General features: G+C 39.7%; 1 protein-coding gene across 18 annotated transcripts in view; it reads left to right on the forward strand.

Moving 5' to 3' along the window:
• STK33 (serine/threonine kinase 33) overlaps positions 1 to 22,746 on the forward strand; it is a 145,085-nt gene that overhangs the window by 26,621 nt on the left and 95,718 nt on the right. Inside the window, exon 1 of one of the 18 annotated variants that reach the window (XM_070425369.1) lies at positions 22,736 to 22,745. The exons of the other annotated variants lie outside the window; for them this stretch is intronic. The gene's annotated coding sequence lies outside the window, so the exon portion shown is untranslated. Of the gene's footprint in view, positions 1 to 22,735; position 22,746 lie in introns of those variants that run through there. 18 annotated transcript variants of the gene reach the window in all.

Genomic DNA, 22,746 nt, shown 5'->3' on the forward strand with positions numbered 1-22,746 from the left:
GCAACTATATGCAAATTAACCCAACCAACATGGCGGCTGGCAGCCACGGAGCTGGAGCAAGCAGGAGGCTTGGATGCCCCAATGATGGAGGAAGCTAAGCTTCCTGCTTGCCGTGGCGGCTATGAGCTCCACTCAAAGCAACAAAGTTTCAATTATAGAAGGTAAATAAACCCCAGATACCTGCTTTCTGCCAGCCGTGGCCATGGAGCTGGAGCGAGCAGGAGGCTTCCCTCTTGCCCGCCTTGGCCTGCTCTGAGCTCCTCTCAAGGCAACAAAGTTTCAATTATAGAAGGTAAATAAATCCCAGAATAAAAAAGAAAAAAGAAAAAAAGGAGAGGCTGGGAGCTTCTGTCGCAGGGGGGCTTGGCCAGCCTGAAAACGGCCCTCAGCCCCTCACCCAGACTGGCCAGGCACCCCAGTGGGGACCCCCACCCTGAAGGGGTGTGACCAGCCTGCAAACAGCCATTAGCCCCTCACCCAGGCTGGCCAGGCACCCCAGTGGGGACCCCAACCCTGAAGGGGATGTGACCAGCTGCAAACAGCCATCAACCCCTCACCCAGGCTGGCCAGGCACCCCAGCAGGACCCCCACCCTGATCCGGGACACCCTTCAGGGCAAACCAGCCGGTCCCCACCCATGCACCAGGCCTCTATCCTATATAATAAAAGGGCAATATGCAAACTGACCCTAACAGCAGAAAGACTGGGAATGACTGGTCACTATGACACACACAGACGACCAGGGGGCAGACACTCAATGCAGGAGCTGCCCCCTGGTGGTCAGTGCACTCCCACAGGGGGAGCTCTGCTCAGCCACAAGCCAGGTTGACGGCTGCCAGTACAGCAGTGGTGGTGGGAGCCTCTCCCGCCTCCTCAGCAGCGCTAAGGATGTCTGACTGCAGCTTAGGCCTGCTCCCCGCTGGCAAGTGGACATCCCCCGAGGGCTGCCAGGCTGCCAGAGGGATGTCTGACTGCCACCTTGGGCCCGATCCCCCAGGGAGTGGGCCTAAGCCAGCAGGTGGACATCCTGCAAGGGGTCCCAGACTGCAAGAGGGCATAGGCCGGGCTGAGGGACACCCCCACCCCGAGTACACAAATTTTTGTGCACTGGGCCTCTATAGGTTAAATAAAGCCTTTTAGGCAGCCTTCAAACTAACTAAACAATCTGACTTGACTTCAGATTGGTCACACTGGCAATGAATGGCAACATGCAGAGGAGGCCAGGCCAGGGGGGACGTCATACAGGAGGGGTGGGTCAGCAGAGGCTGTAGCTCTGGATAGGGAATAATTTAAGTCTAGGGCAGTGGTCGGCAAACCGTGGCTCGCGAGCCACATGCGGTTCTTTGGCCACTTGAGTGTGGCTCTTCCACAAAATACCACGTGCGGGCACACATGTACAGTGCAATTGAAACTTCGTGGCCCATGCACAGAAGTCGATTTTCAGCCTGGGCGAGTCTATTTTGAAGAAGTGGCGTTAGAAGAAGTGGGGGGTGTTGGTTGGGCGATGGGGGATGCGGTGCAGGCGGGCCACGGGATTCGCAGCGCGGGGGAGGTACATTGTTTTGAGTTATGTTCGCTGAGTTCGACCCCTTCCAACTCTTCCATCCACACTCGTCTATCTGAAACAAGTATACAAGACAAGTATGAATGGGAGAGTTGGAAGGGGTTGACCTCAGCAAACGTACCTCGATCAGATTGAGGACATTTTTAGCAAAGGCCAGCTTAGGAGTACCCTAATTAAGTTAATAACAGTGTACCTACCTATATAGTTTAAGTTTAAAAAATTTGGCTCTCAAAAGAAATTTCAATCGTTGTACTGTTGATATTTGGCTCTGTTGACTAATGAGTTTGCCGACCACTGGTCTAGGGCAGTGGTCAGCAAACTGGGCTCACGAGCCACATGCGGCTCTTTGGCCCCTTGAGTGTGGCTCTTCCACAAAATACCATGTGCGGGTGCGCATGTACAGTGCAATTGAAACTTCGTGGCCCATGTGCAGAAGTCGGTATTTTGTGGAAGAGCCACACTCAAGGGGCCAAAGAGCCGCATGTGGCTCGCGAGCCGCAGTTTGCCGACCACTGGTCTAGGGAATCCTTAGTATAATGAGGGACAAGAGAGTTTTGTAGATAGAGATAGTAGGCAGAAGCAGAGACAATATTGGGGTTCCAGGTAGACAAGTGGCCACTAAGACCCAAGGATTCTTCCAAGGCAGCAGAGAAGAACAAATGGAAGGAAGGCAAGAGTTTTTGATTTCTCATGCTAGCACACCTTTCCCTTATTGTGTCCTTTTAGTTACTGTGCTAAGATGCTTTATATATATTATATTATCTCATTTTCTCCTTAAAATAATTCTATGAGACAGATCCCAATCCCCTTTTACAGACAGGATGACTGAAGCTCAAAGAGTCTCAGTAACTTGCCTGGGGTCCGATAGCTTGTAAATGGTAGAACTGATATTTGAACCCAGGGCTTTCTGACTCCAGCTATGAAACTCGGCTTTCTGAGGCAGAAGGTATTTCTTTTTTGCCCCAGTTTTATGCTGCCTGCAGTGTAGAGATGGTCACAGGCTCACATCCAGTGGGAAATTAACCCCATAGGAAAACCCCATTACAACAAAAGTAGAGGGTTATACCTTGCAGGGAGGTGAGGTAGGGATATTTTTGTGAAAGATGTGAAGTTTCTTAACCTTTGCTTATAAACCACAGTAAAGACCTATATTCTCCATGTGGCAGTGATTAGATGGTGAATCTGTCCCTTGTACTTCTCACTACTTTGTGGGTTTTTTTTTTTCCCTTCTCCTAAAATCCACTAATTATCTTACTAGGTGTCCTCTCTGTTGGCTTGGTTTTTCATAAATGACACCACTGGAGGTGCCCTCTCAAGGACTTTCCAGAGCCTTAATAGGAAGAGTAGTGGGCCAACCTAAAAGAAGTTTAGGGATCACTAATTTGGTCTGTCAGTATACTTTTGTCGCTTTATTTTTACACCTGCAGGCAGCAGGGCTTCTGAGACCTTTTAGTCCTTTAAAGATAGCTTTGATCCTAGATCTCTTTCTGCTTGGGATATGTTTTTGAAGGGATGAGGACAGAATGTCAGCTTTCTTCTCCCAAAGGCACCCGTTGCTGAATTTCCCCTATAATCTAGGGCTTTCATCATTTCCTCCATGTTGATGGTGGTACACGACCTGGGGAATAGCATTTATCTTTTGTTTTTTGACCTAAGTGACTGGTTAATGATGAAAGGGCCATCGGCTAAGAATGCTTTTAATAAGGCCCTCTTTCCTGTGGTCTAGCCAGGGTCTATGGTCAACTGCAAAAAGTATTTCCCAAGTTCTCTCCGTTTTTTCATCTGAAGTTGCTTGAAGGTGATACTCAGGGCAAGCAAATGGAAACTTCTTCTCTTTATATAGCTTTTAATCTCTTGGGTAAAACTTTGATTTATTTTGACAAAATAACATAGAATTCTCAACCTAGCAATACAATATGGCACTGGATCCACAAGTACCAGAATTCCCTTCGAAGCCTCTAAGCAGAATTCTCTAAGGCCAAGATGCCCACTTTCTTTCAAAAGGCTTTTGGGATTGAATTTACTCATCCTTGTTTTTGACCCACAAATGCCAAAGTCAACTCTCTCTCTCCTCCTTGCTGTTTTATGGAGAAGGAAGATAGTTGATGGGAATTTCCCTGCAACCAAATTAAGAAACCCACTTGCACCTACACTCATCCACACATCTCTTCAAGTAACTTCCCAGCTGGCTCTCCTGCTCATTTCCACTCTTGACTCTCTTGCACCCTACAGCTAAAGTCATATTTTACAAATACTAGTCTGGTCATGTTACTCTTAAAACGTATTTATTCCTTTGCAGTGCTCCCAGGTTATAGCCTCAAATCTTTACCATATTTACAAGGCCCTATAGAGGTGACCCCTTGCCTACCTCACCATCTTTGACTGACAACCGTGTAGCCCTTCTCCACTGTCCAGCCACACTGGCCCTCTTTGATTTCCTCAAATCTGCCAAGTTTCTTCATGGATCCTCCTTTTGGAATGTGTTCTTTGCTTTTCCTAGCTAATCTGCTTGTTGTCCTTCAGATCTTTGCTCAAATGTCACTCAGAGAACTCCTGTCTAGTCATATCTCTTTTAACTATCAAGTTTTTTGTATTATTTTGTACATGTTTTTATTGCAGAAATTCAGGGTCTCCCTTTTGAGAACTCTCCCTTCATTTTGTGGGTTATCTTAAGAACCAGGAGGTTCCAAAGAAGTGTTAGTTTCATTCACCAAGAGGGAGTGAGCTGGAATTCTAATAAATAGCTGTTACTGATAAAGACTATTGATGTTGAAGACTGATCCTGAGTAGCCCAAAGGGGCAAATTATCTATTGCATTGTGATGACCTGCCCAACCACAGAATGTATCATTAGTTGTTCCTCAAAGCATAAAATCTTGTGTTATGGTGGTTATAGGCTGGGGAGAGTCACCCTTCTTTCATAAACCCTTGGGCTGAGTTACCAACTCAGACAGCTCCTACCTAGCAAGTACTCTTTCAGTGACATTTGCAGCCCCTCTTGCCAGAAGAGTTTGGTCAGGGCCATTTTAGGTTTACCCAATAGGTTTCCTTAACTTTGAGTCCCAAGAAATACTCCCAGAAGGTCTTTGGGCTTTGCATTCCAAGAGAAAAGGAAGTTACACACCCAAGAAAGGTCCTATTATACTCAGAGATAAGGTACGCATCTTGCAATCTGACATTAAGGGAAGCAATTTAAGTGATTCTTCACAAAATAAAGACAATTAACTTCAAGGATACTTTTTAAAAATACATATCTTTTTATTGATTTCAGAGAGGAAGGGAGAGGAAGAGAGAGATAGAAACATCAATGATGAGAGAGAATCACTGATCAGCTGCCTTCTGAACACCCCACACTAGGGATCAAGCCTGCAACCTGGGCATATGCCCTGACTGGGAATCGAACCGTGACCTCCTGGTTCATAGGTCAATGCTCAGCCACTGAGCCACACTGGCTGAGCAAGGATACTTTTGACTCTTCCCATACTGAGAAGCACTTCAGAGATTTTTCTAGCTAAAATAATTTAATCCATACCTCTTGGGCACTCTATTTAATCTCTGCTCTAACAGCCACACTTTTATTTACTTACTGTCTATTACCCTTGTGATTATTTGTTTACATCTTCCTTACTATAACACAAGCTCTAAGAGAATGGGGACTCTCTCTGTCTTTAGTTATCTTTCTTTAGTGACTCTTGAAGTGCCTTGTACATAGTCCACATTATGTGCATATTTGATGAGTGAATGGAATAGTAAGTTTTCTAAAGTAGAAATTTCATAGCAACTATTCTAAAAATTCAGAAGATATTTAGAAAAGTAAAGGCATGCTAATCATCTTCCTTGTCATGGAACTAACTAAAACTTAACAACTATAATGAAAAACAAAGGCAAAACTTGTGTGAAATTAGGAAAGGCTCAGTTACAGGCTATGGACTGGTATCTAAGAAGTATAGTGAAATATGGTCAAGTCTAGGAAGGATGCTAAAAGCTGATACATCTCTATATTGTAAACAGAGTGTGAATTTCACTGAAAGTAAGAGGAGGGCTCTAAGTACTCCATCCTGCGAGGTTTAGGAGTTGGGCATATCATGTGAAAAATTAGAAAATCCTTAAGAAAGCCAGTTCCATATCTCAGCATAGACAGAGAGATGAGGCTGAGGGAACAGTATGTTTTATACCTGACTTCTAACCTATAATGAAGCGAGGGGGAAGAAAGAGGAAAAAAATGACAATGAGCTTTGCAGAAGTTGACAAGAATCAAATGAACAGAAGTGAATAAGCAATAAATTAGCAAGCCAAAGTTGGCTAAACTGCTTTATTCTAAGCATACAGATGAAGTACATTGAAGATTAAGAATTATTTCTGGAAACAGAAATCCCAGAAAAATGCATCTATATTCATTCAAATAATTTGAAAGGAACATAGGATTTTTACAATTGTAATTAAGGAAAATAAGGCAGTCTCTTTCTGGTGGTGAGAATCGTGGGTTATGAGACTTTGGAGCTGCTGGCAGTCATGCTCCCTGCCTTGGGAAGGAAGTTGGTCTGTCTATAGTATTAAGAGCCAATTTTACTCATAGAAGCAGAAACAAAAGATGAGAGAAACAACCTGGTTGATATAAACAGGCCAGATGGTAGTGGTCAAGTTTGTGGTTCTAGTTATCCTGGAGGCCCAGCTGCCCCTCCCCCCTTTTGACATACAATATTATATTAGTTTCAAGTATACAACATAATGATTAGACATTTGTATACCTTATGAGGTGATCACTCTAATAAGTCAGTAACCATAAGGCACCATACATAGTTATTACAATATTATTGATTATATTCCCTATGCTGTACTTTATATTCCTGTGACTATTATTATAGCTGGAAATTTATACTTTTTAATCCCTTTCACCTTTTTTACCTAACTTCCCAGCTCCTTCCCATCTAGTGACCATCAATTTGTTCTCTGTATCTATGAGTTTGTTTCTGTTTTGTTTATTTTGTGTTTTAGATTCCACATATAAGTGAAATCATATGGTATTTGTCTTTGTCTGACTTATTTCACTTAGCATAATACCTTCTAGGTCTGTCCATGTTGTTGGAAATGGCAAAATTTCCATGTTTTTTATGGCTGAGTAATATTCCACTTTATATATGTACCACACCTTCTTTATCCACTCGTCTATTGATGGACACTTGGGATGCTTCCACATGTTGGCTATTATAAATAATGCTGCAATGAACATATGGATTCATGTAGCTTTCAAAACAGTGTTTTGGATTTCTTCAAATAAAAACTCAGAAGTGGAATTGCCCAGCTGCTCTTTATGCATTTCCCAGAATTGTATGAACTGCTCCAGTGTCCTTCCAATACATTGTTTTTATCTAAGCTAGTTCAAGTGAGACATCACTATAAGCTTGCAACTAAAAGTTCCAGTATAATATAGGAAAGAAGACAGGCAAAAGACCCAACATATGCATAATTGGCATGCCTGATAAAGAGAGCAGAACAAATGGATAGAAAAATTTTAGATATATAATGGAGAAAAAATTCTTCAGAAATTAAGGAAATGCATAATCTATAAATCAAAAGGACACACAGTTCTAGGAAAAACTGAAATAGGATGAGCAATAACAGGTAAACATATTAAAGCTAATGTGCTTCAAGATTAAGAAAAGAGCCTATTAAGACCTTTAGGCAGAAAACACAAGTCATTCAAAAGGGAGAAAATCAGTCTGGCCTCAGCCATCATGGTAACGGTCAAAGCCTGGAGGCTGTGGAGCAGTGTCTATACAGCTTTGATGGGTGTATGTGGATAGAATTGATATCTAGTCAAACTATGGCTTACTTATAAAGGTATCAAACAATGTTCTCAAACATTCAAGGATCTAGTTCCTGAAAAATTACCTCATTATAAAATTAGTTGTCTAAATGATAAATAAGGAAAAAGAACTTGGGAGAAGCAGATAAGTGAAAGGATTGTCAGAGCATATGGAATTCATTTAAATATAGAACTAAATCAAATGTAAATAACTGTGAGTGTTATGAAAACAAGAAAATGTAAAGGCTGTACAATTAATAGTGAAAAAAGAAATTATGTAACAAATATAAAGTGAGGAAGACAGAAGAGGTAAAGATAAATATAAGTGGAAAGGGTCAGATATGGCCTAAAGTTGATGAATTTGTTGGTCTGAATTGAAATCTTGACACTGCTGTATACCAGCCAGCTGTGCAACCTCAGATTTTAAACCTCAGCCGTAGTCACAGAATCTTAATCTGTGTCATGGGGATAGTGACACTACCCAGCTTCTAAGGTTGCTGTGAGGATTAACTGCCATAATGTATGTGAAGTACTCAGAATAGTTCCTGGCCCTGAGTAAGCATTCAATAAAAACTACATTTTAAGGAGAAAATGTGAGCAGAGAGTTTTATAATCTCAGGACAGAGAAGGTCTTTCTAAGCATAACTTTAAACCCAGAGACCATAAGGGAAAATATTAAAAATTTTACTTCATAAAAAGTAAAAGCTTTTGCATGGTAAAATCCCCATGATAAGAATCAGTGAACAAATACTCAAGTGGGAAAGAATAATTGCAATGTATTTGACAGGAGGATTGATATTGTTAATATTCAGGGATCATTGATAAGTCAACAAGGAACTATGAGTAACCTAGTCTAAAAATGGATAATTGATATGAACAAATATTTTATAGAAAAATAAAAATAATAAACTTTTGAAAAAATACTTAGTCTCACTTATAATTAAAAAGGTGGAAATTAAAATATGTCATTTTTCATTTATCAACTTGACAAAGATGAGTTTGAAATATCTAATGATGGAAAGGGTGTGGTGAAGTAGGCATTCTCATATCCTTTCTGGAGAGCAATTTGGCATTCATCAAAATTGTCAATGTTATTTCTTCAGTGGTACTTCTAAGAATATATTCTACAAATAGATTTATCTTAGGATACAGAGATATATGTAAAAGTATGTTGTTTATATCATTGCTTATAATAGAAACAATTTGGAAATGATTTATTTGACTATTGATATTAGTTTGTTAAATAATTTAAGGTGCTTTTTTACCTTTGAATATTATATAGCAATTCAAGCAAAAGATGTATAAATATATGTACTGATAATGGGAAAATGGCCACACTATAGAATTTAGAGGAATAAGCAAGTCACATGAAAATAGATATAATATTATCTTATTTACTGAAAATAATACACATTATCCTATATAATAAGAGAGGAATATACTAATTAGCCATTACACCCTGAGGCATAACGACCAAGCGCATCATGACCAGATCAGGGATCAGCTGGAGGGTGGACCAGTGAGGTACAAGTGGGCTGCAGAGAGCTACAGGAGGGGGCAGGGCAGCAAGCTATGAGGGGGGCCAGGGGGAGCTACAGGAGGGCAGGGCAGTGGGCAGAGAGCTACAGGAGGGCGGCAGCAAGCTACTGGTGCATGGATTCGTGCTCAGAACTACTAGTTCTTATATAAATGCACAGAAAATTTCTAGAACGTTACACAAGAACTGTTGAAAGTAGTTGTCTCTGAGGTGAAGAATGGAGATGCTGTGGACTTTTGTTTTCATTTTATCCCCCCTGGACTCTTCCCACTTTTATTAATCGATCATCTTTTAATTTTACATAATTAAAAACAAACAAAAATAATCTTTGATTGGTGGTGCTGATGACTATGTTGCTTTTGAAAATGGAATTTAATATTTAGGGAATAAAATTATTTTGGGTAAATAGCAAAACTAATTAACCAAGTTTTACTAATGTTTATTCAACAGAAGTTAAGTAAACTCCTACTTTGCATGAAGCACAGAACTGGGTGCTCTTGATACTTGTAAGCCTTGGAACAGCTTATGCTTGAAAATGCTATAAATAGAAGTTCAGACATTCCTCGTAGAGGTTGGGTTTTCTAATCAAAACCAGATGAAATGGGATGTGTTCACAATTACTATTTTCACTACATGACTGTTGTTGTGATACTAACCTAGGAACGAGAACCCAGGGTAAGAACAGTGCCATTGCTAAGGGTGTGAATTTGGCTACACCTGTCTGTTGGCTTTGGGCTTTGGTTATCATGATGATGTCTGCTGAAGGCCTAGGGAAAATGGGCACAGGTGCTCTAATGATAATACTGATGACAACAGGAAAAGAAGATGTGGCATTCCTAAGCAAAAACTAGACTTGATCAAATGCTGTATTTACCACTGGTGTTTAGTTTTGTCCCTATGATTTTTTTACTTTCTTTATTGATTAAGGTATTACTTATGTGTTCGTAACCCCCCACACTGCCCCCGCCCCGCTCATGCCCCCACCCCCCGGGTGTCTGTGTCCATTGGTTATGGTTATATGCGTGCATACAAGTCCTTTGGTTTATCTCTTCTCCTTACCCCCACCCATTGTCACTATGATTTTATGAAGAAGAGTGCACTTTCCTGGAGCCAAGCAAACCTCAGCCTTTTCTGGAGATTGGCCATATGGCTCATACAAATCTATTTTGAAATTGTGACTTTTTTTCTATTACAGAGTCTGTGATTCTTCAGAATATTTTTTTTAATCCTTTTTAAAAAAATCAATGTTTCCATTGATTTTGAGAGAGAAAGGATGAGAGGGAGAAAGAGACAGACAGACAGACAGACATTGATGTGAGAGGAATATTGATTGGTTGCCTTTCTATGCACCCTGACTGGAGTTTGGACCCTTAACCTAGGTATGTACCGTGACGGGATTTGAACACACAACCTTTTTTGGTGTGTGGGACAATGCTCCAACCAACTGAGCCATGCGGCCAGAGCTCTTCAGAATTTTTTGATTCTACTCGACTCAAGACATTTGAGCAATGGGAAATGATTGCAGTATCCAGTTGGCGTTAGCTATTTGATGCTAAATATCCATAGAGTCCGTTTTGCTGTGCGTCACTGACAAAGTTTTGAGTGTTGAGTCTCTAACTACATATTCCCTGTAAGTCCCGTTTTCTGTTCTGCGGTTTTTACATAGCAATGTGATTTTTAGGAATGCAGGTGTTCCCTTATATCTATGCTGATCCTTTTGTCTTTTTATGTTAAGTTTACATAGTGCATATGATGTGTAAAATTTAGTTGCACAGGCACCCCCAAATGAATGATGGAAATCATATTTTCCCTTTTGTTGCTGGTATTCCATTGTATCAAGTTAGCTCAACATTTCCAGGGTTAAACCAACTTCTCTAGTTTTCTACCGACAGTTGGTTAGGCCTTCCTAGTTTACAAGTAGAGGAATGAACTGGGTGATTTTTGTAAATTAAAAATTTACAAAGGGCTGCATGTCAGAATAAGGAGCCAAATGCCACATGTTGAACTCCTTTGGACTTCTCTAGATCTCTGTTGATTACATCACTAATCTCCCATATGTTTAGTATTATATGAAGAAAACATTGTACCAAGTTTGTGGCACTGAGTACAGGTAGCAGGTGGTTGAAAGACACATATTTATTATTTGGAAATGAATTACTTGTGAAGAAGCTTAGCAATCTTTCTTTGAGGGTTTTGTCTATTCCAGTGCTGATTTGGGTTAATATAAATTCTTTCATGTTGAATATTGAAGATTTTATTGATGTTCTGACATGATATGCAACGAGTCACAAGTGTATTCTTTACATCTGACTTACAATGCTTACCCCACTCCCTTTTCCAGTTCGCTTACTAGTTACATTTCTGTACAAATATGAGAAGTAGGAAGATATATTTTGGGTTGAATATTTGTTTTAAGGTTTTCGTTTGGGAAGTATATACTTTTTTCCTGATTTTAAAAGATAGAAATTTGGCCCTAAGTTGAAATTTAAGATTTAAAAAATGTCCTCTTTGAAAGAAAGTATCTTTGCCATAGGACATTAAGCAAAGGGGACATTACACTGGTGACATTAAACTCTGTTCCTCTCTTCTTCATTGATTTATTCTTCATAGAATAGGTATATGTTAAGTGCCTACTATGTGTTGTTCTATTAGAATATGATGAGGAGCAAAAATAGTATTATCCTTCCTCTCACAATCTAGTGGTAGAGATAGACTTTAATCAATTACTGACCAAAATACATAATTATACTAGTAAATTGTGATAATTGCTATGAAGAAAAAGTACAAGTTCCTTTGAAAGAGAACAAGCAGGGAGACCTAATTTGGATAAGTGATTAAAAAAGGCCTTTCTGAGGAAGTGACATTTAAACTGAGACCTACAGGATAAGGAGTTTACCGGAAGGGAAAGGGGGTGGAAGGCTTTCCAGGCAGAGGCAAGAGGTTTTGTGATATCATTTTATAGTGCTTATGACCTTTTGAAATGCTTATATAATTAGGTACTAGTATATGAGCAAGACCGTTTATAGAGCAGTGTTACTGAAAAGATGTGTATAAATTACATTTTTATAAATGAATTCCTGAATTCCTGCAGGCTTACATTATACGCACTGTGCTACATCATCTGCATTTGATTGATGTTCAGTTACTTCAATTACTGCTAGATTGATCTTTCTAAAGCACAACTTTACTCCTGCTTTTTCCTGTTCAGAAATCTTCACCAGCTCCCCAATTACCTGATAAAGTCCAGACTTCTCAGCCTCGTGGTCAAGCCCTCTGCAGCTGGTCCTAGCCTCAATAGCCTGCTGCATCTTTCATGCCTCCTCTTTCTGCAGTGCTTTCTGCTAGCCAGCAGAATATCTGAATGAGCATGGATGCTCCCTCATGTGTCCACCTTCACTTACATTGTTTCTCTCTCCCTACAGTCTGTTTGCCTCTTTCTCAGACTGTCTAAATCCCATGTATATTTCTAGGTCCATCTCCAATGTTACCATCTAATCTCAGTATCTTCCCTGGCCACCCCAGCTGGAAGTCACTGCTTTTCTTCTGACTTCTTATGGCATTTTATTTTTACTGCTCCTTAGGCACTTCTCTGCTCTTTTTAAAAAAAATTACTTCTAGGCATGTCTTATCTTCCCAACTGGAATTGTATGCTTCTTGAGTTCAAAATCTGTGATAACTGTCTTTGCTTCTCTTGCTGTGCCTAACACAGCCCCTTGCATATGGCTGACTCCAAATAAAAATTTTGGGAAGGGATTTATAAGTTAATTGTTGGTTGCTAGATCACGCTTAAAAAATAGTTAGTGACCTCTAATAAATACATCAAAAGACTGATATACACCGAAATCCTTTGTAATGTTAGCAATCTGAAATTCAGATTTTCTTACAAAGCAATAGTACTTGCTTGTATGTTTATATGTCTTTTTGTGCATTTCCGTGACACTGATTTACAGAGATTATTTTAGATTCGTAAATGGTGCTGTCATTTTCATTTTTGCCTCTCTTTTGAAGGTTTGCATGCTCATTTAGCTTTAAAAAAGAATGAAAAGAACAAATCAACACCCTCTGTGGTCATTGATACTCTGCAGGGAGAAATAGGCTTGTCTAAATAATGTACTTATTTTCATTGTTCTGGTTTTTCCAAGTGCATGTGGCTTTAGATAAGTTTGGAAGAATCCCACATAGAATTTCACTGATTCATTTGGACCTAAATCTTTGATTGTTTATAAGTTTTTATTAAAACCCAGTTTCCCTTTGAGAAGCTGTGCCCTTCATTGCTGTCTGAATAAACATTTGAACAGCTTTTAGGTTGTTCTTCAATGTATGAATGTAGGACTTGGTCAGAGCTTTTGTTCATGTAATGTACAGGGTGTTTTTTTTTTTTTTAAATTAAAATCACATCAGTTCAGGTAATATTTACATGTTCAGAACAATGATATATTTCTCATAGAAACATCTGTCTCCAAGGACAACTAAAACAAAGTATAGTCGTAGAATAATGTGTAAATACTTATAATTGATTTAGTATTTGTAATTCATTTAACATTGTTTTGGCTAGAAACATTTCTTTATAAGTCTTTAAAAATTATATTCACTTTTCCCCCTTATGTAAAGTGGTAGGTTTTTAAAAGATAAATCATTCAGGAATTCCATGTCTTTATGATTAGCTCTATTGTTCTTAAAATTTAACCCTGGAATAATATATGATTCTACATAAATTAATGCATATATGTGAATTTTTAGAGGCTGTTTTAAAAATATATAATTTACTTTTCTTACAAAATTATTATGTATGCAGTAAAAAATTTTAAAAAGTTATAGGGAAAATATACAATTTATCCACAATTTTTCCTTTTAGAGACAATCATCCTTCTAGATATTAATAAAATCAATCTCTAGGTGCCATTTAAGGATACATATAAATAAGGATTAAAAAACAAAAATCTGATTTCTCTGAAGGCAGCTTTTGCATTAAACTGGGGATACTAGAGGTTTAAAATTTCTTAAAAATTGTTGTAAACTGGAAATTGTGAATTACCACTTTTTTAACCTTCTCCATTTACATTGTTTACATGATGAGTATTTTCAAAGGACTATTTGTTTTAGCTATTTAGTCTTGATATAAATTTGAAACACCTTGCGTTATCAACAAATGTAGCCAAATAAAATAAGAGTTTTAATTTCCATGATTTAAAAAATATTTTTTGAGCTCTCAATCACTGAAGACATTAGAAAATATTTTCATCTGCTAATTTGAGGGACAATTAAATGGTCAATATAGGTCCCTCTTTTGGATTCCATGGCATCATAGCACAGGGCAAGGTACGTGATGAACATGTGATTTTCATTTGATCATATTGGTACCATAAGGGAATCTGATGAATGAGTAGATAGAGATCTTGAGAGCAGAAATAGAGTCTGCATTAGGCAGCATCAAATTGATGGAGGTAATAAGAAGCTATAAAAAGTAGAAACGAAATATTTTTGTTTATGAATATTCATTCATTTTCAAGTATGTGTTCATAGTTCAGGCACATTTGACTGTTTGCTTGGTGTTATTTTAGATCAGGCTTTCTCGGCCTTGGCACTACAGACATCTGGGCTGGATAATCTCGTTGTGGGGTTGTCCCATGTGTTGCAGATGTTTAGCAGCAGCATCTTTGGCTGCTACCCCCAGGTGCCAGTGTACCCGCCCAGTTGTGACCATTAAAAATGTCCCCAGGCATTGCCAAGTGTCTCCTGGGAGGCAGATTACCTCTGGCAGGGAACCATTTCTCAGATGAACACTTTAAAAGCAAATTATTTGAAATGTGCTTTTCGTTGTTTCCCTATTTCAAATGTTGTACATGCGTCATGTGATTTGGTCTTTCAGTATTTCCTGGGTAGTGCCCCTTCTGAAAAAAATGGCTTCGGTTTTATTATGGAATATGGAACTAGCTAAATAAGCTATGGAAATACTGAAATGAAATCCTTACATTAAAAAAATACGAACAGTTGCTTTAATCATGGATATATAGCATTTATGGTATCTTGGATCAAAGAATCTACTACTTCTTGATCTTTTGAAAAGTACTTTGTACCTGAGAAGAAATTCTTACAAAGAAACCTTCTAATGCTTGTTATTTTTCCTCCCATAAGAATGATCATATTCATCTTTTGTTTTAAAGCCTCTGTAACTTGTTGGTACTGCATAAAAATTCCATTATTATAGAGCCCATTCTCTTTGCTTCTCTGCTACATCCTTTTGTGAAGCTATGAGGGATGTGAAACGTATTCTGAAAATTCATTCAAAGCTTTAAAACTTATTATATCCAGGAGAGACAGATTTAAGATTGCTGAGGTTTCTGGTTGTAGTACTTCAAGCAGAAATCCATACTCCATTAGGTTCTCTAACATTGTGACCTTAATTTTCCAGATATTTTGCCCTTTAAATTGAAAGCAGTATTTTGATACTATTTAAGTCTTCTGGAGGGGCTTCTAATATCACAGGCTTAAGTTGTAAAACGTTTGAAACAAATGAAAAGTAAAATAGCAACTGTCTTAGAACTATCATTTTATATATATGCTTTTATTTCAAAATATACAATGATAGAAAGAGATGCATAAAGCATACTTAATGCACCGGAGTTGGTGGAAAGAGCTCTTTAGTAGTTGTTCCTACTGTACTTGAGCAGAATTTCTTTCATGGCATCACCTGAAGAGTTTCTCATTAGGAATAGGTGTTAAATTCTCTGAATTTAGAAAATTTACTTTGTATAAAATTATGGTCTGAGTGAAATGAAAATCTATGTGGACAACAGCTGCTGAGTTATCTTGCTTCAGCAGATAAAGCAGGAAATATAAAACTGTATTATATTACTGAGTCAAGAAACAGAACTATTTAATAAATTAAAAAAAAAACCCTCTAAGGAAGAGGGGAGATGAAAAGCCTCTTGTTCTTTCATTAGTAAATTATGTCAGTTTAAAAATAATATTCTCATTGAAAAATGTACACATTTCTCAAATAATTGATATAATTTCATCCAATTCATATCTTAAAGGTATAAAACTGGACTGAATTCTTTAGGGGGCCTTAATTGCTTCTTCTCTTTTCCACTGTAAAATGTTTAGAACCTAAATTAACCATATAATCTTCTCTTTATTTGTGGCTCACGGAAGGATGATAGATAAAATATTCTTTATTAACCCATAGAAGCTAAAAATTTACATTAGTCTCTGTTTGAGTATTACATTAGTTATGAGATAGCTATTAAGGGGAGACAGTAACCTCCCTGAGTTCCTTACACATATTCCTGTTAGTTAAATGACAAATAAATCACATGAGTATGCTAATGCCAAGTAATTACTACATGAGTTTCTAGGGGGCATTCTTTCTTTATTTTTTAATCCTCACCTGAGGATATTTTTTCCACTGATTTTTTTTAGAGAGAGTAGAGGGGAGGGAGATGGGGGAGAGAGAGAGAGAGAAACATTGATGTGAGAGAGACGTATCAATTGGTTGCCTCCTACTCAGGCCTCAACCAGGGAGAGGGATCAACCCTGCAACCCAGGTATGTGCCATTGACCGGGAATCAAACCCAAGACCCTTTGGTTGCCTTTTAACCACTGAGCCAAACTGGCTGGGCTAGGGGTCATTCTTTAACATAAAGAAGCCTTTGCAGATAGATTCTTCAGATATTGTGCTGTCCTGTTGCAAACACTAGGGCAGTATATCCTTATTGGTATTGATGTTTTATGGATGCCCCACTGCTTTAGGTTAAAGCTGAAAAGGTTTTGCTTGTGTGCAGGACGTAACCCGTTTTTGCTGAGAGTTTGTTTCAGTGAGTCTCTAGGTCAGTTTTTAGTTTCCATGTTGCCAGCTGTCTTACTCCGTCACCTTATTCATTGATCCACTGTCTCCCAAATGATTACTCGTGGCCTCATCAGACCAGGACTGGAGAGATCCATCACCTTCTGTCCAAAGATTGCCAACAAACCCCTGGAGGTCGGGACTTGACAGCAATATGCGAATGCCTTTTCTGTAAACTTCCCAAGGCATTCATAGTACAAACCTTCTGGCCAGAGGTGCTGCGTTTAGATATGTCTGAACACCAAGGGAGAACAGATTCTGGACAACTCTTCTCATCCCAGCTCATCATCAGTATGAATGGAAACATTCCTCTTAGCTTTTATACACCTTCCTATCGTCAGAATGGGCAGTTGGCCAGACAGCAGTGGTTCATGGTCCCATACTTACCACCTGAAACAGCTCCTGACTCCTGAGTTTTAGGGCCTCTTCTGTTAGGAGATTATATCTCTAGATTTCTTCCCCTCCTTAGCACCTCTAAAAAGGAGTAGACATTCTCCTCTTTCAAAGTCTGTAGAGACATGTTCGTTCATTCATTCATTCACTTAGTCATTCATTCATTTAGCATTTGTTAAACACCAGACACTAGTGCAGGACACGTCTGCTAACTTTGGGCCACTCTACAAAATTCATGGGAAATTACCGTGTTCCTGAGCTCTTCTTTTTCCCCAGAAAACTTCCTGCAATTGGCTTTTTTTTTTTAAGTTAGTGGCAACAAGGTAATCTATAAAATTATATGGATGACTACTAAAATGACAAGACTCATCCTTAATATTTTTCTTAATAGAACATCTCAGCATAGATATAGAAGATACAAAGAAGAACTAAATGATTATTTAGTACTAAAAATATAACAATTGAAGTAAAACATCACTAGTGTTTAGATTGATGCTGGACTAAATTCTAGTTCAGTTGTTCAACAATAATACTTCATAAGGGGTGCTGTGTAATTCCCATTGTATCACTTCACGAGTGTCACATCACATCATGAGACGTACATTGTCTGGTTGTCCCACTTGCAGCCAGGCTAATAATGATCGGTGGGCTCAGGTGGTGTCAGCCGATCAGTCCCCCATTATGAAGTTTCCCCAGCCTTTCTTCTCTTTGTTCTGAAATTTTATGATTATTGAATTGGATCATTTTTCATTAATTTGCTGTGAAATCTGTGGGCTCTTTCATTTGAAAATTCATGTTCTTTACTCCTGGGAAGGTTTATTTTTATTATTTCTTTGATAATTCCTTTCAATTTTCTGTATTCTTTCCTGCTTGAACCCTTGTTATGCAAATTGGACCTCCTGGATTCATCCTTTATTTTCTTATCTATTCACTCCCATTTTCCATCTTTTTGTCATTTTGGTCTATTTTCTAAGACATTTCCCAAATTTATCGTCTAAGTCCTTAATTTAATTTAATTTAATTTTTATTTTCAGATGTTAAGGGCTCCCTCTGGTTTCTGAATGTTCTTTTGTTGTAGCTTCTCATTTCATGAATATGTTATCTTTCAACTTTTGGAGGATATTTTTACATATATGGTATAATTCTGCTCCTGGCCTTCTCTCTTTTTTCTTTGAGTTCCTTTCCCCCTATTTTTCTTGTTCTCTTTTGCTTCTGAGACTTTCATAAAATATCTAGCTAACCTTGCTTATTTTTTTCCTATTTAAGAAGGATATATTAAATGCATCCCAAGCTTTGTGTTAACTAGTGAAGGTGACCTGGTGAGCACCTAAGCTCTTTTTCTGGGGGCTCTAGTGTTTAGAGGAGGAATTCCTATGTGTCAGAGATAGGGAGAGGGAAAGGGAGAGAGAGAGGGAGAGGGAAAGAAAGGAACAGAGAGAGAGAGAGAGAGAGAGAGAGAGAGAGAGTGTTTCTCTAGAGAGGAAGTTCTACTCTCCTGATGAGAGATGTAAGCCTGGCCCCCTGACATTCTGGGAGGAAGCAGGGAAGAGGCACGGGGATCTCAGGATGGTGCTTCACTGTTGATCTCAGATACACTTGGACCCCAAGCCAGAATCTGCCTGAGGAGACAACTTCTAGTCATTTGTAGGTGAGGAACGGGGAGTGGCCTGGCTGGGCAGAGTTTAATGATATTTTTGAAATTTTTGCCCTGATTGGAACAGCTCAAATCTGTAAAGTGCTTTAGTGACATTTTAGACAATAAGATCACTAATTCAATGCCCGGACCATTGGACTATTTATGTTTCTTGTATTGAGGTCTAGAAGAGAATAGAGGACAGACACCAGTCATTAGGACTAAAGTGACATCCTACACGCAAGCAGTCATGGAAATTTACCATACCCTTCTGTCTCTTTTGTGTAAAAGAAATAATATTTTTCTAAGACTCATTGCTGTACTAGGTTTAGGGATGAGTTTCTACACTCTCCCCTTTCCTGATATCTTTCTAAGATGCTTGGGCATTCTATCATTCCAGGGAAATATTTGCTCTTCTCATTTCTGAACATTTTATTCAGGAGTTTACATTTTTACATTTTCTCTGAGACACCCAGTGTGCAGGGTCCTGCTAAAGGAACCTCTTCGTCGTCCTTGGTTTCCTTAAGATCAATAAGACCTTATAGAGATACTAGAGGCCTGGTGCACAAAATTTGTGCATGGGTAGGGGCCCTAGGCCTGGCCTGCAATCAGGGCCGATTGGGGCCTTCCAGCTGCCGGCCAGGGCCTTCCTTTGTTCTGTGCCACCCCCTGGTGGTCAGTGCACATCATAGCGAGCGATCTAACTCCCCATCTCCTGGTTGAACTCCTGAGGGGACACTTTGCATGTTAGCCTTTTATATATATACTAGAGGCCCGGTGCACAAAAATTTGTGCCCTCGGGGGTAGGGGGTCTCTCGGCCCGGCCTGTGCCCTCTCGCAGTCTGGGACCCCTCGGGGGTGACCACTTGCTGGCTTAGGCCTGCTCCCTGGGGGATTGGGCCTAAGCTGGCAATCAGACATCCCTCTGGCAACCCGGCAACCCTCGGGGGATGCCCACTTGCCAGCAGGGAGCAGACCTACGCTGCAGTCGGACATCCTTAGCACTGCTGAGGAGGCAGGAGAGGCTCCCACCACCACCGCTGTACTGGCAGCCATCAGCCTGGCTTGTGGCTGAGCAGAGCTCCCTGCTGTGAGAGCACACTGACCACCAGAGGGCAGCTCCTGCATTGATCGTCTGCCCCCTGATGGTCTGTGTGTGTCATAGTGACCAGTCATTCCCAGTCTTTCTGCTGTTAGGGTCAGTTTGCATATTACCCTTTTACTATATAGGATAGAGGCCTGGTGCACGGGTGGGGGCCGGCTGGTTTGCCCTGAAGGGTGATCTGGATCAGGGTGGGGGTCCCGCTTGGGTGCCTGGCCAGCCTGGATGACGGGCTGATGGCTGTTTGCAGCTGGTCACATCCCCTTCAGGGTGGGGGATCCCACTGGGGTGCCTGGCCAGTCTGGGTGAGGGGCTGAGGGCCGTTTTCAGACTGTCGGGAGACTGAAGCTCCCAGCCTCTTTTTTTTTTTTTATTATTTTGTTTTATTCTGGGATTTATTTACCTTCTATAACTGTCACTGGAGCTGAGAGCTGGCTCCAGCTCTGAGGCTGTGGCTGGCTGAAAGCAGGTATCTGGGTTTGTTTAGCTTCTATAATTGAAACTCTGTTGCCATCACTGGCACTCTAAGCCAGTGAGGCATTCTATCATTCCAGGGAAATATTTGGTCTTCTCTGGTGGCTGAAAGCAGGTTTCTGGGTTTGTTTAGCTTCTATTATTGCAACATTGTTGCATCTGGAGCTCAGAGCTGGGCTGTGGCAGGCGGGGAACCTTGGCTTCCTCCGTCACTGGAGCAAGCAAGCCTCATGTTCGCTTCAGGCTGCCATCTTGGTTGGCAGTTAATCTGCATATCTCGCTGATTAGCCAATGGGAAGGGTAGCTAAGTTACGGTTAATTACCATGTTTATTATTAGATTGGATAGATACTTTCATTTCTGAGTATTGCAGACTGCAGTTCTCTAATAGCAAATTCATTTTGGTGGATCATATGTCACTCAAAACAGTAGAATGCCCACTGGAACCACGAATCATCTAATGGTTTTCAATGGATGATGATTTAATGTTACAAAGTTGTATATAGTCATTTATGATGCCTTAGAGCAGTGGTTCTCAAACATCTTGACCCAGATCTCAGTATGAAAAAATTTACCTACACACACACACACACACACACACACACACACACACCTGAAGCAAATTTAAAGAAATGAAACCTTGATGACAAGTGTTAATATTCTTGTATTTCCTGTTCTATTAAATTTTAGAAAATTGTGCCCCACAGATGATCTACAGTTTGTAAATCACTGCAGCATGGTTCTTAATATTTGGGGGGCAGGTATAGTAGATTGTGGACCTTTTTGGCACTCTTAAGAAAGTACTGGACTCTCTTTTTGGAAAAATGCACATACACACATTTTTGCATACATTTTCAGGAGATTGACAATCTTTAGGTCTACATGTGAACTTCCCCCTAGTTTTAAAAGCTTCTATGCTATAACATTTGGAGTTATCTTGCTTTGCTGGTGTATTTCACCCAACATGCCTGGACAAATAGCATCAGCTGCCCAGCAGATATTCTGTCCTTCCTCCCTTCCTCTTACTAAGTATTAATTCAGGGTTGTAGATCAGAGAGACCGTGTAATAAATAAAACTCCATTTTGCATATCAAGGTTAAACATCTCAAAGGATCATTATTCTTCCTGGGTATATAGTGGTCTTTATAATATTTAGAGTCAGTGCACAAGGACCTGGGAGAGACAAACACTTGTTTCGGGATGTACCAGGAGCCACTGTCTTGGGCAGAGCTGCTCCTTTGCTAGGACCTTAGCACATCCATTCCTTAGCAACTGCAGGCTGATTCCCCGGCCATCTCCATTTGTAGTGCAGACCTTATTTATTTCCATCAGCTTCCTCAGCTCTGCTTTATAGTCACCATATGGTAGTTATTATGGAGCCACAGCTTGTTGTGTGAACTTCTGCCTTCCATCCCTTTCACTTTTCATGCTTTTGTCCTTCCTTTCACGGACAGTTATTAAGTTCTTTCTATGTGCCAGGCTTTGTTAATGAGAGGACTAATATGATGGTGAGAAAAACTCCACGTCCAGGTGGGTATGCATGGCCGACCCTTGCCTCATTCTTAAGGATCTCCACTCTGGTTGGTTCTCCTGCACCACCATCCTTGGGCTCCTGGCAGTCCTGCTGCCTACTTCCTGCTTTACTGGTGTTTGGTATTTAACTGTTTCTCGCCCACCTTGGAAATTTTCGTCTGCAATTTTTCTTTTGCCCAGAACAATAGACATATACATATGTTTCCTTATGCAGCTTTTCGTTTGCCTAGATAGATGAATATTCTTTTCCTTTTAAATAATTCAAATATGCAAATATTAAAATTATAATTTCTGTTGTTATATTCTGGAAATAACATAATGGGAAAATGGTGTTAATGTGCAAAAATCATCCCCAAAGTTGAGAGTTAGGATCTTTGAAAGATGTCTTATTAATGGGGACATTTTCAGCTGATAAAATATAGGCTCATAGTATTTGAAACATTATTAGTGTTCTTTCATGAGCAGACATCAGTCTCAGAAATCTTGTGTAAAAACATGACAAAATTGGTCTTTATTACATTCTGATAAAATCACAAAATGATTTTATTTTCTTCATTTTTCTATGAATGTAAAATATTTGCATATTATTACAATAACTTCCACAGCAGTTGGAACAAAATCTGATGCATTGTTAATGGTGTAGTTAAAAATGTGTGCATTATATCCATATTTTGTTGCAATTTTCCAAGAGTCTTTTGAAAAGCTTCTTAATCCATGTGTATTTTACAGCCAGGCTCAGCAAATAGACACCGTGCATGCTGCAAGTTACCGCTGTCAATGCCTGTGGTAGACATCCCTAATCAATCACAGCATCTTTCTCCCTGGGAGGATCGCACATCCTCTTCAACATACTGAGCCAGG

This window comes from Myotis yumanensis, unplaced genomic scaffold, assembly GCF_028538775.1.
Source record: "Myotis yumanensis isolate MYYU_CA2020_CCGP unplaced genomic scaffold, mMyoYum1.0.hap1 SCAF_10, whole genome shotgun sequence".
Classification (NCBI taxonomy): domain Eukaryota; kingdom Metazoa; phylum Chordata; class Mammalia; order Chiroptera; family Vespertilionidae; genus Myotis; species Myotis yumanensis.